General features: G+C 41.5%; 1 pseudogene; it reads right to left on the bottom strand.

The window, feature by feature from the left end:
* Positions 1–6,880: 6,880 nt before the first annotated feature.
* Positions 6,881–9,854, bottom strand: LOC120968358 (disease resistance protein Pik-2-like; annotated as a pseudogene).
* Positions 9,855–11,618: the final 1,764 nt, after the last annotated feature.

The following is an 11,618-nucleotide window of genomic DNA, read 5'->3' as shown; positions in this document are numbered from 1 at the left end:
CGCCTCAGATCCGGGCCCTCGCCACCGAAAGGGAGCGGCCAGAGGCCTCGCCGCCGCCCTCACAGGCAGCCGCGCGGGGGCCCCGGCGACCGCCTCCGGCAGCGGCGAGGTGGAGGGGGAGGGGGAGGAGGCGGCGCGAGGGAACCCTAGATCGCCCCCGAGTCGCCCTCGGTAGAGCGACGCGGGGGGGGAGAGGGGGGGGAGGGGGGAATACATAAATTAGTCATCCAACAAAAGACTATTTCCTTTAAGAGAAAAAGGCAATTCAAAAGTATGAAAAGAAATAAATGAGATGGATTTAATCTCGAATGCCAATAATTATTCTTACGCAAGCAAAACTATTTTTTGTTTGAAGCAAAATTGTGGGCATGCTGAAACTTATCATACTACTAAGTTAGCGACTAACCCAACTAATTTATGTGTCAGAGCAAGAGAACTAACTTAAATAAGAGACATATTTGATGACCGAAGACTATGCTGATGAAATGCATCTGTAACTGAATATGCAGGAAACAGATAAATATGTCAAATCAATAAGCATTAGTGATCACATCTAAATACCAAGATACTGATATCATGCATGGTGGCACATAGCTCAACCTCAGGTCAACATGGTTCCATGGCAGCCATTTTGCTTTCAAGATGGAGACAAAGCAATCTGACAATTTGTATAAGAAATAAAAGGTAATGTAAACAATAGAACAAAAAGGTTAGGTCCGAAAAGTAAGAAAACAACGAACGACAAACCATTATCAGATAAACCAAACAATGAAAAAGAAACCATCATGGTGGGCAAGGCAGTCTATTGTCAAGCACCGATTGGCCAACACCAACCAAGATTTGTTTTTACTTCAACGGCGCCCAACAGCCCCAATAAGAGATGGCAGAGGATACTCGACGTTACCGGTTAAGAAGGTATTGTAAGCAGACTTGCAGAGTACTGGGACGATTCCATCCATTGCCAAAGAAGCTGATACGGATCATCACTGTGCTGCACTTGATAAGGACCTGAGCCGGATGAAGAAACCGCATGATACCCTGCACATTGAGTACCCCAGAGATATTGTAAATCCATCTGTGGTGTAGCAAGGCCTTCTTAACCGTGGGACCATTAGCAATCATGATTCGACAACCGCCTAACTGCTGGAGCCAACTCAGTAATGGACTGACCATCGATCCAACAATCAGTCCAAAACTTTGCGCTCTCACCATCTTCTGCAGATCCTTAATGCTGAGATCACCCAGCTCAATCGGCTTGCAATATCCCACCATGCTACAGTGCAGTTACCACCTGGCGTCGTGATGCCCTTTCCAAAAGAAACTGTGTTTTGACTCGCTACAACATGATATGTATATTAACAAGTTGAATCTAGAAACGGTATAGAAAGGCAAAAGGATCTAGAAAGTACCACATATATTGCATCAGGAGACAAGCGAGCATTCAGTAAATAAAATTGGGCCAAGAATTCTCTTCACTTTCTCAACTGGAGCCATGATACAGTGAGTACTTGCTGATACAACAACTACTCAACTGTTTAGGCCCGACAGAAGAAGCGACATGAAGAATCGGCACTTCATAATTTGTTCTAGTAGTGACAATGGAAAACATAATCAATCGCCCTCCATAAAAATCCTGAATAATCTTCAATGTAATGACAAAACAACGTGCTATTTGACATAGTGTCACAAACTCCTTAACATTAGTTCCAGTCTGGGTGCGGACAAATGTATTATCATGAACTGAATCCACGCTACCCAGGATCTACAAAGACATTGAAGCAAACGCTGCAGAATTCCTGACCAATCCATGTCTACCTATAGCATTTTAGCGCCAACAGCAATGTATATAGTAAAATATTTATTGAAATGTATCAAGAGCTCTGTACATCACCATGCTCTATGTAGAAAGATAACAGGCAGGTCAATGATTCAAAAATAATAACACTAAGGGTACAACAAATATGTACTACTAATCAGAAGTGCGTCCAAAGAGTATCACCTATTCAGCCATAAAGTACCAAACCTAATCCTGAATGACCTATTGCTGGTGGATTTTCCTTATTGGCAGTATGTACTCCATATTCGATTACCCCTCACTGTACTTGAGATGAAAATTTGTACCATAAAACGACATACAAGGGTCTAACGGCCTTTCAAATTTAAACAACCAGTACTGAGGAGTAATCCCTGGTCGAACTGGTCACTCACTGAACTAAGAACTTGAGAATTTTGATGACTAGGCTGATTATACCTTAACCAAACCTATGTACAGCATTCCTAAGAAACTACTGCAACAAGCTCATTGCGATGGTTCCTACTGATGTAGTTCCTGCTAAACACCTTCTGTTACTATCAGATAGTTTCATTGTGCTATCACACCTACAAACTTAATCACTGATTTGTAGGAGTATTAACAGAGAAGAAGATTATTGAAAATTCCTGGTTCCCTATTTGATCTCTACAGGACAAAGGCCTGAAGTCAAAACCACGTACACAGTCTAATCCCAGTGGTTCTATTTTGTGATCGCAAATCAAACTGGATACATTAATATGACAAACAGAGAAATGGCACTATTACTCCATCAAGCAATTAGACAAGACTGTCAAATCAAAATAAGTAAAAGATAATTAGCATGCTCTTGTATAAGTCACCATATATGTGAAGGGAAAATGTCAAACTCCAATTAATATTAAGAGAAAATGGTGAAAAAAGAACATATGATGCAATGCAATCTGTCAAACGCCTTGTGAGCAGAGTAGAATGAGATGGAGGGATCAGTAAGTGCCTTGACCTGCACAGTGGTGCGACAGGCAAACAACTTCATCTGCGATGCTATATGCCATAGCAATCATCAATGATTTACAATGAAACTGCAAGCTTTCCTCACCTGCTCCTGCGTGTTTGTCTTCTTCACATCAGCAGCTGGCCTTGCCCCCCTGAGATCACCACCCCGCACCACCTCCTAGAGATCTGATAGTCCGTGGGTGACCTACATACAAGCACCAATAACATCAAGAATCAATATCCAGTATTTCCACCACCTACCCATCCAACTATCAAGAACCAAGCAACCCAGTCAAGAACTCTGCAGCGGCAATGACCTTATAGGACGACGGAGTAACCCAAGATGAGCCACCGCCACTGCTATGATAACATACTCCTTTTACAGCCCTCCATCCCCAACCTGAAATGACGACCCTAAAAATATCAATATAATCTTCTAAAGAAAATATGGAAGTGGCAGACACAAATGACTTTATCCCAGCACTCAGCTTGGCAAAGATAATTAATATATTTCTCCGAGAATCCTGGTCCGAATAAATGATCAGTCATGTATCCTAGTTGAATACCCTCTACACTTATATACTGGAGATTTACCTCATTGGATTTTGCAAAAGAAGAGTCTACATGGAAGAAATTCACGTCAGGGTGAGTGTGTTTTATATCACAGTCAACCTGCTCGATCATCTCTGAATACTAACAAAAGATATAAATATTGGAGTGATGCAAAATGGTAAAATGACTCGCGCGTATGGCCGTACACTCGACACCATATGCATTTGGAAACACTAGTCGTCAACCCGTGCACCTGCACGGGCTAGCAGTTTGAAGACCATAAAGTTGTATTTGATGTTTGTGAAAATGCGATCATATAATTTTTGAAATGTTGGTACTAAAAATGTTTAATTGGTCCATGGAAGGATAATAAAGAAACATATACATTTACAAAATTGTTTCATGGTGATACATTCTCATGTAAATTGTTTTATCTGTTAGATCCCTCAGTCTGATTTGAATATTGTTATCCAATGTAACTGAATATATTCTCAGTACTATATAAAGTGATGCATTTCTCACATATGTGATGTATTTATCTTGTATTTTTATTGGACATATACAGATGCATGCATACCTAGAGCATATTTCAGTCATATCTAACTTTGACATTGCTAAGTTTTGGCCAACTGATACTGGTCTAGAAATGTGTCAAGGCTAACAAAAGCCAGGACATAATTATGGGAAAAAAGAAAAATATATATTATAAGCTTGATGTAAATATATAAACATTATAGTGTGGAAAATCACAATTGCATGTGGTGTAAATTCAAATACATACCTCACAGTTCGTGCCCTTCATTAAACTGAATCTATGTACTACTTTTTACTTCCATCATTAATATGTATATGAAATGTAAGACATGGGTAATGTTGTATACATATGCATGTGATTGGACCATTAGATAATCTACATAGATAGGTGTGTTGTATGTTTTTTCCAATGTGATGCTTTATTTGCGAACTTGAGATTAGAAGGCATTTTCGTACAGTAACATGATATACAGTGAAGGGATTCTAGCATTAGTAACAAATCATCGTTAAGCGATCAATGGGAATATGATGAATATGATAGGCCAGACATAAGATAAGAAACTGCTAAGTGCATGAATATGATGAATAAGTACACGCATGCATATATGTCAGGCATCAATGGGAATCATGTGACGAATTACGTGATTGAGATGACTCATGTGAGATATCATGTAAACAAACTGACTGTGTAAACAACCATTAGTCCATCACGAACTTGTGTTTCTGTCTGTTCCTACAACCAAACATCTTCCCGTAGAAACGCCAGTTTTGAAACTGGTGTTGTAGACGACTGGCGCTGACAACGATCATTGATATATCTCGATCAGGGGATCGAGCACCTCTCAACATCCAACATGTAAAATTCCAACGGAGTACTAGGAATTGTAACATGAAGTGTGAATTTTACATGTTATATGTTGAGAGGTGCTCGATCTGTATGTTTTTTCTTCGATTTGTTCACCAAGAAAAAACTTAGACGTTGCATGTGCATGTGGCGTTAAAAACAAACACACCAATCTAGGCAGCCTGCATTTGCATGACGGATACATGGTGGCTTATATCATTATTGCTCATTCACTTGCATCTATATGCTGCTAAATTAATGATACGCAGGATTTAAGGATACCTGCAGGGCGAGATGATGCTGCTAGCTTGCCATTACAGGAGCGTGAGCGCGTGCTGCCTCTGGCCTTGCTGCCGAGGAAGCTTCCGTCTGATGTGAAAGCGGAAGAGGAGGTGGAGGATGAGTGCAGATACATCGTTAGATGAACCACAGCCTAGCAATAGCCACAAATACGATATCCTTGCGAATCTGGTGACACCCACACTGACCGTTGTAGCCGCTGGAATGATCATAAAATTAATATTAACATGGCCGATCATTAGCTCTCTCGGTGGGTTTCTACTTACTGTTCTTTGATATTGTGTATTTTCTTGATCCTTCCCGAGTCCAGCAGCACGTCCACTGCTACCTCCTCATACATGTTTCTCGCCGCCTGGCCGTGTACAGCACGATCAACGCACAGACTCCCGTTCACCTCAAGGGACATAGCCTCGGCAAGAATTTTAGCAGATCAGAAAGTAGAACAGCATCAGCTCCAGATCCGCGACTGCGCAAGCACGGTCTCTCTTTTTAGATGGGAAAGACTGCAATACAAAACCTTCTTCCTGCGATGACTGGCGAGGGAAGCTCCACATCTGTGCGGCACCTGGTCTCGAACTCCGTTGTGGTTCGACAACAGCCACGGCCAACAGCTAAGACAATATGGTTTAAGGGGAGGAGAAGGCAACAATGGCTTTTTTCAATCAATACAGTTTTTTTTCTGTACGTAATCTGGTTGGAGAGGGCGTACTAGCCATCAACATGTTCGTGGAAAAAAAAATTGATTTGAGAAAACGTGGAATATTTTTCTCCACCTCGATTGTGGATTTTTTTTCCTTGTTTCTCGTAAACATCATGGAGTTTTCATCGGTGGATGCTTATTTTTGTTTCCACCATCGGTGGATGTGACAAATCCTTTTTTACTAGACCATGGAGTTTTCATGGGTGGAGGCTTCTATTTTTTTCTACTACTGGTAGACGTGACAAATCCTTTTAATTACTGGACCAACTTTGTTAAGTAACTTTCTTTTTATCCTGGCCGTAAATCTTCTAATCCAACGCTAGAAATAATATTGATGATGTGGGTTAATTATACGTCTTGAAAGGTGCCTCCAATATCCTCAAAAAAAAGGTGCCTCCAATTACTGGACCAACTTTGTTACGTAACTTTCTTTTTATCCTAGCCGTAAATTTTCTAATCCAACGCTAGAAATAATATTGATGATGTGGGTTAATTATACGTTTTGAAAGGTGCCTCCAATTAGTAAATATAAGATAAGATTGTGAGAGCATATAGATACAGTCAAACAGAAAAGTTAAATGCTTCTTAAACTAATAAAAGGAAAATCCAGGTATTTGAACCTTAACAGCAATTGCTTTAAATAGCTCGGGCTTGGGGCTGAGACGTGTGCCGTCGGCAGCGGATCAGGCGCAGCTCCGCCCCATGCTACTTCTCCAGAGGACGAGAAAGCCGATCAAAGAGGAGAGGAAGACGCATGGCTGAAGGCTGGCTAGGAGAGAGCCGCCTTGTATCTGGGCGACGGAGGAAGGAGGCGTCGATGCAGAATTGGGGCCTCGCAGTTCGGCGCCGCCCAGACCATGCACCACCGCCCGCGGGTTCTCCGAATCGCAACCGGCCGCGGCGCCGCCATATCGGCACGTCACAGGAGCCGCCACGGGCAGAGCAGAGCAGAGATGGCGGGGCGTTGCGGAACCAGCGCCATGGAGATGCGGGCTGAGCAGGGCGGGCTGAGTCGCGGACGGAGCTAGGCGCGTTGAGTAGCAGGCGGCGGCGGCGGTTTTGGGGGAGGCGAGAGGAGAGGAGAGAAGAGAAGGTAGCGTGTGGAGGAAGAGAAAAGGAAATAGATTCTTGCGTGAGCCCTTCGATTTTGTCGTACGTGTGATGATGTGGACCGAGCGAGGAGTTGCCATTCGCGCGACCCTTATTGGGTTTGATTTGGCCAGGTTGGTGATGCAGGCAATGGGACATATTGCAATCCAGTGGGACATATTGCAATCCAATTCGACCGATGGGACTGCTGATTATATTATAAATACTGGGACATATTGCAATCCAATGCGTACAGTGAAAACAAGTATAATAGGCATACAGGTATATGAACACAAAAAGATCAATAATGGAAGTGACAGTACTACAGAAAAATAATAGAAGTAACAGCACCATACAGAAGTACAGATTACAAGAATCAAAATGTAAAGTAGCCGTAAGTAAAGATGCAGTCTGTTTATTTAGCTCGCAAAACGGAATTTTGGATTTTTAGAAAATAATCTTCCTAGAAATACAGTGCCAAATGATTGTAGGTGAGTCAAGAGACAACAACATCTCATCCAATCTCTTCAAACAGTGATTATTTTTGGCCACTTGCTCACGTACTCCTTATCTAAATACTTGGGGGTATCCTTCAAATCTTCTACCAAGAACTTGGTTATCTCATCGGCTTGATTATCAACGCTGAGATGCACTTCTCGGAGACTACTAAGAGTCTCGATGCCATAAATCCCTTCGAAGGCCTGAAACTGCAGATCAATCCTCTCGAGTGGTGGCATTACCTCTCCTGTAACTGCAAAGCTCAGCCTTGGCACCAAAGTTGCAAAGAAGCGAAGCAGCTTTAGACTCTTGAATCCTCCAGGAGGAACAATTATCTCCCTATTGAGTGTAAAGGTGAGAGAAAACAATTCGGGCAGGTCCTGGATGAGCTTGAAAGTATCAGTCTTAAGAACTGTCACAGAAAGGGTCAGCTTGTAGAGGTTCTTGAGCTCCACGATCCACTTTGGAGGCTTTTCCAACATGCCAGACAGCTCCAGACCAGTGAGGTATCTTGGAGGAGCGGACATGGAGTCTAGTGAGTTGATAAAATTAGAGCTCTCATCATTGATTGCAAGTGTCTGTAGACCGCAGCTGCAGAGGTACTGAATGGAGGAGCATAAATCTATGAAGGTTTTTTGACCCTCAATAATATTGAGCTTGTAAATGGCAAGTTTCCTTAGCCCAGTTAGCTGATCAAGACTTGCAGCAGTGGTCGAGCCTTCACTGATCTCGATCCCTGACAGTACACGAAGTGCTTTCCTTGTCACCTTATTTTTCTATTGAGGCATCTTCAAAGCCTTCCGTGATTTTTTACTTCCCCCAAGCAAACTGCGGAGCCGTTTGAGATTGCCAAAAGTTTTGGGTAGATCTCCGACATTTGTCTCCCTTGCATCAAAAGTTTCCAGATCCTGGATCTTCTCTATCTCTGATGGAATCGTGGAAATCTCTGTTCGACGGAGGCTCAAATACTTCAGTACAAGCATTTTACATATGTCCTCCATATGTTTATTTGTCAATCCCTTCCAACCCTCCAGATCAAACACTTGAATTATTCCATTATTGAATGAATGAAAAGGCAGTGGTCGGTCTTGGCTTCCAAATACGGTTAGTGACCGTACTTGAGACAAATCCATGCCTTCTGTTGGATTCCCTTGTTAAGAACCACTACTCTGCATGGAGAGTCGACGGACTTTGTTGCTAGGAGTTGGCATCAACCAGTGCCCGCCGACGACAGTGATAAAATTTTCCTGGCTTGCTTTGGACACGATATATTCAAGAATCATATCGTGAACTTTAAAGGATTTTACCTTGCCGTTGCGGTTGTGATCAACAGGGCGTATTATCTTCCTACTTATGAGTTGATTGAAGTATGTTTCTGGGACCTCCTCTGCTGTCAGACCTTGCTTCTCAGTGACAAAGCATTCAGATATCCATCTCCTGGTCAGGCGCTTCGTACAAATCTTCAAACCCTTTAGAAATATGCTCAAGTACAATGAGCAGGTCTTGAGATCTGGAGGCAAATCATTGTAGCAGTAATCGAGTATCCTTGTGACTCCATCCAGGGTAAGTGGAGCCACCTTCTCTTGAAACAATGACTTGCAAACTTTCCTCCAATGGCCATGGTCATTCTTTTTGGCTGGGTTGCAGGCGGCAAGACCAGCCATGGTCACTATGGCCAAAGGCAGCCCACCACAGTACTTCCATATTTCTTCATGGGCATGTTGTTTCTTGCTGCATTGGTTTGCGGTTCACAAAAACTATGATTAAATAGCTTTTCCGAGTCTACATCGCTAAGAAAACCAACTGGATGCAAATAATCGCTAGTCAACTGGCACCAGAAATATACATACCAACTCTTCTTTCTCCCCACCATCACTCCTCGTTCGCCCCATCATTTGCTTTTGTGCTTTCAGGGGATCCCGTGGAATGAGCCAGTCGCCGCATCAGAGCATGCCGCACCAACAGCTTGAAATCTTGTAGTCACTATTACTCTGCCATTATTATCATTTTCATGTGGCAACCAAGTTCTAATATCATGCCATGTTTCTGCAGACCAAATGTCATCAATCAAGAGGAGATACCTAGCAAAAAAAGGTAAACAAAAGTACAAATGAGAAAAGAAGTGGTCGCATACCCAAGTTAGTCTTTTGTATGTTAAAACTAGCTGATAAAAGAAACTTCGTCTAACTCAGTTGTGCAAGTGAATGTACAGTCTCAATACCTAGATTTCATTTGCTAGGACTCACTTATGGGCCTCTAGTTTATTAAAATAATTTATACAGTTTTTCATGCGTTATTTTTAGAAACTAATGAGACATTCACCTAATAGTTTTAATTGGGGGTATAACTCTTTATTTTAATAGACCATACACTAATGGCGAAGCTTTTTGGAGGTCTTGAGTAATTCTAAAAATAAATGTGATGATTCGCAATTTCTGGAAAACAAATCCACATATACATATGTATGTGTTATATAACTGTATAAAGTTTCATGATAAAATAACTTGACATGTGTGCTAAAGAATAAATAAATGGATTTTAACACTGATTAGTAATTGTGCTGAAAATTCAAAAAAAAAACCTTTTTTCTGAAGTTCGTAGCTTAAATGATTCATCTTCAAAATTTCTTCACAAGTAGCATACATATATACGTACATGTGGATTATTTTTAAAAATTGTGATACTTGAAAAATATATAGTTTCACTTTTTAAAATAGGTACGGTACCCTAGTGTCCAGGGAGGGCCGCTACCGGTAAGCCAGTTAGAAAGCCCGCTACTGGTAACCCAGTAAGTAGTGGCGTCATAAAAGTAGAGGGCGCCCTGCTCACCATTGATAGGCCTTTCTCCACCAGCCACTGTTAGCCTATTTTGCAGCGTCACCTGCATTGTCTACTTTATTCTCTTATGTGAAACAATTTTCAATGGAAGCTTGTTCTTTTAGTTCCAAAATTGTAGATTCACCTAGGTTCCTTGAAATGCACATTTGCCAGTGCACAAGCGCCGGAAAAGTCTTACTCGTCTATTATTTCAGTATTCAAACACTTCAATAAAGGAACCCATTGCGACCTTTTTTTGCTTTTACCATATAACCACAAAATTACTACCACTACCTACATGGAACTGCAACTATCTCAATCTATTCGATAAACTTTGGCTTGACATTTCAGCATACCATATGCAAATTAGATATTATATTTTTTATAAATTTAATTACACATCCTATTATTTAGCACCGTCACGACACCTAACTTTTCGGGGTATCACAGGATCTCCCTGGGTACGAATGATTAGGGAAGTGTGAGGCAGGTGAGTTGAGACCTCGCAGCAAGATCACCTGGTTGTCTTGACGTTATGGAAGGATCTCCCTGAGCTCGGAACACGTGGACATCACAACCATCTTAAAACGAAACATGAAAAAGCTTACAAAAACTTCTCTCGAAAAATGTCTCCCTACCATTTAAAAAAATTCTTAAAAAAAATTTCTCATCATGACCAACCAGCATGCGCCACATGGTGTAGCTGGTTGGCCACCATTCTAGTGCCTCTTAATGGGTTTAACTAGTGGCTGGGGCGCGCACTTGGCGCGCCTCCTATGCGGTCCTTTGCGCGCTTGCCTTGGTGGTGCAGTTGTTTATGGTTCTAGTCCTCTTGAATTCGTTTCAACAACTTATTATATTGATGGTGCATCAGTGCATGTCAGAGACAGGAAGAGCAAACAAACAACTCCAACTCACTGCTTGTTGCCAACTCCTACCGTGTTGCCCTGCAACTGCACCTACTATCTTTGACTTCTTCTCTTTAGTTCAGGGATCAGTCTGTAATTTACATTTTCAGTCAAAATATGATTAACACTATCTTATTCATAATCCCACGATGTAACTATGCAAGCTTCTAGTCAATAGTAAGGAATCTCTTCGGAATGAAACATCATTTAGTTTATTCTTACATAAGTCCAGGTTGGCACTACTGAACTTGTAATCTTGAGAGCGTCCTGGATCACCACAGTTACTGCAAATGATGCCAATTGGAAAATTCTTGTCAGCATAAAGCACCAAACTTATACATGTATTGCATTGTACATGAAAAAATGATTAAGACAGTGATAATGTAGCATGCTCTTCATCAGCTCCTTCACCTTCTAAATCTTTCCTTCAAACCCATTTGCAGATCTGAAGTAAATATATGTGCAGAAATCAGTCATCAACAAAATTGGAATAAAGATCTACAAACTTTGGGTACTATTTTTGTTATAAAACTGAAGAGCAAATTCTTGGCATCTACATCATACAAAAGGGAAATACTTGCTGAGTTCTTA

This window comes from Aegilops tauschii, chromosome 7, assembly GCF_002575655.3.
Source record: "Aegilops tauschii subsp. strangulata cultivar AL8/78 chromosome 7, Aet v6.0, whole genome shotgun sequence".
Taxonomy (NCBI): Eukaryota; Viridiplantae; Streptophyta; class Magnoliopsida; order Poales; family Poaceae; genus Aegilops; species Aegilops tauschii.
This window is presented reverse-complemented; position numbering and strand designations above follow the sequence as displayed.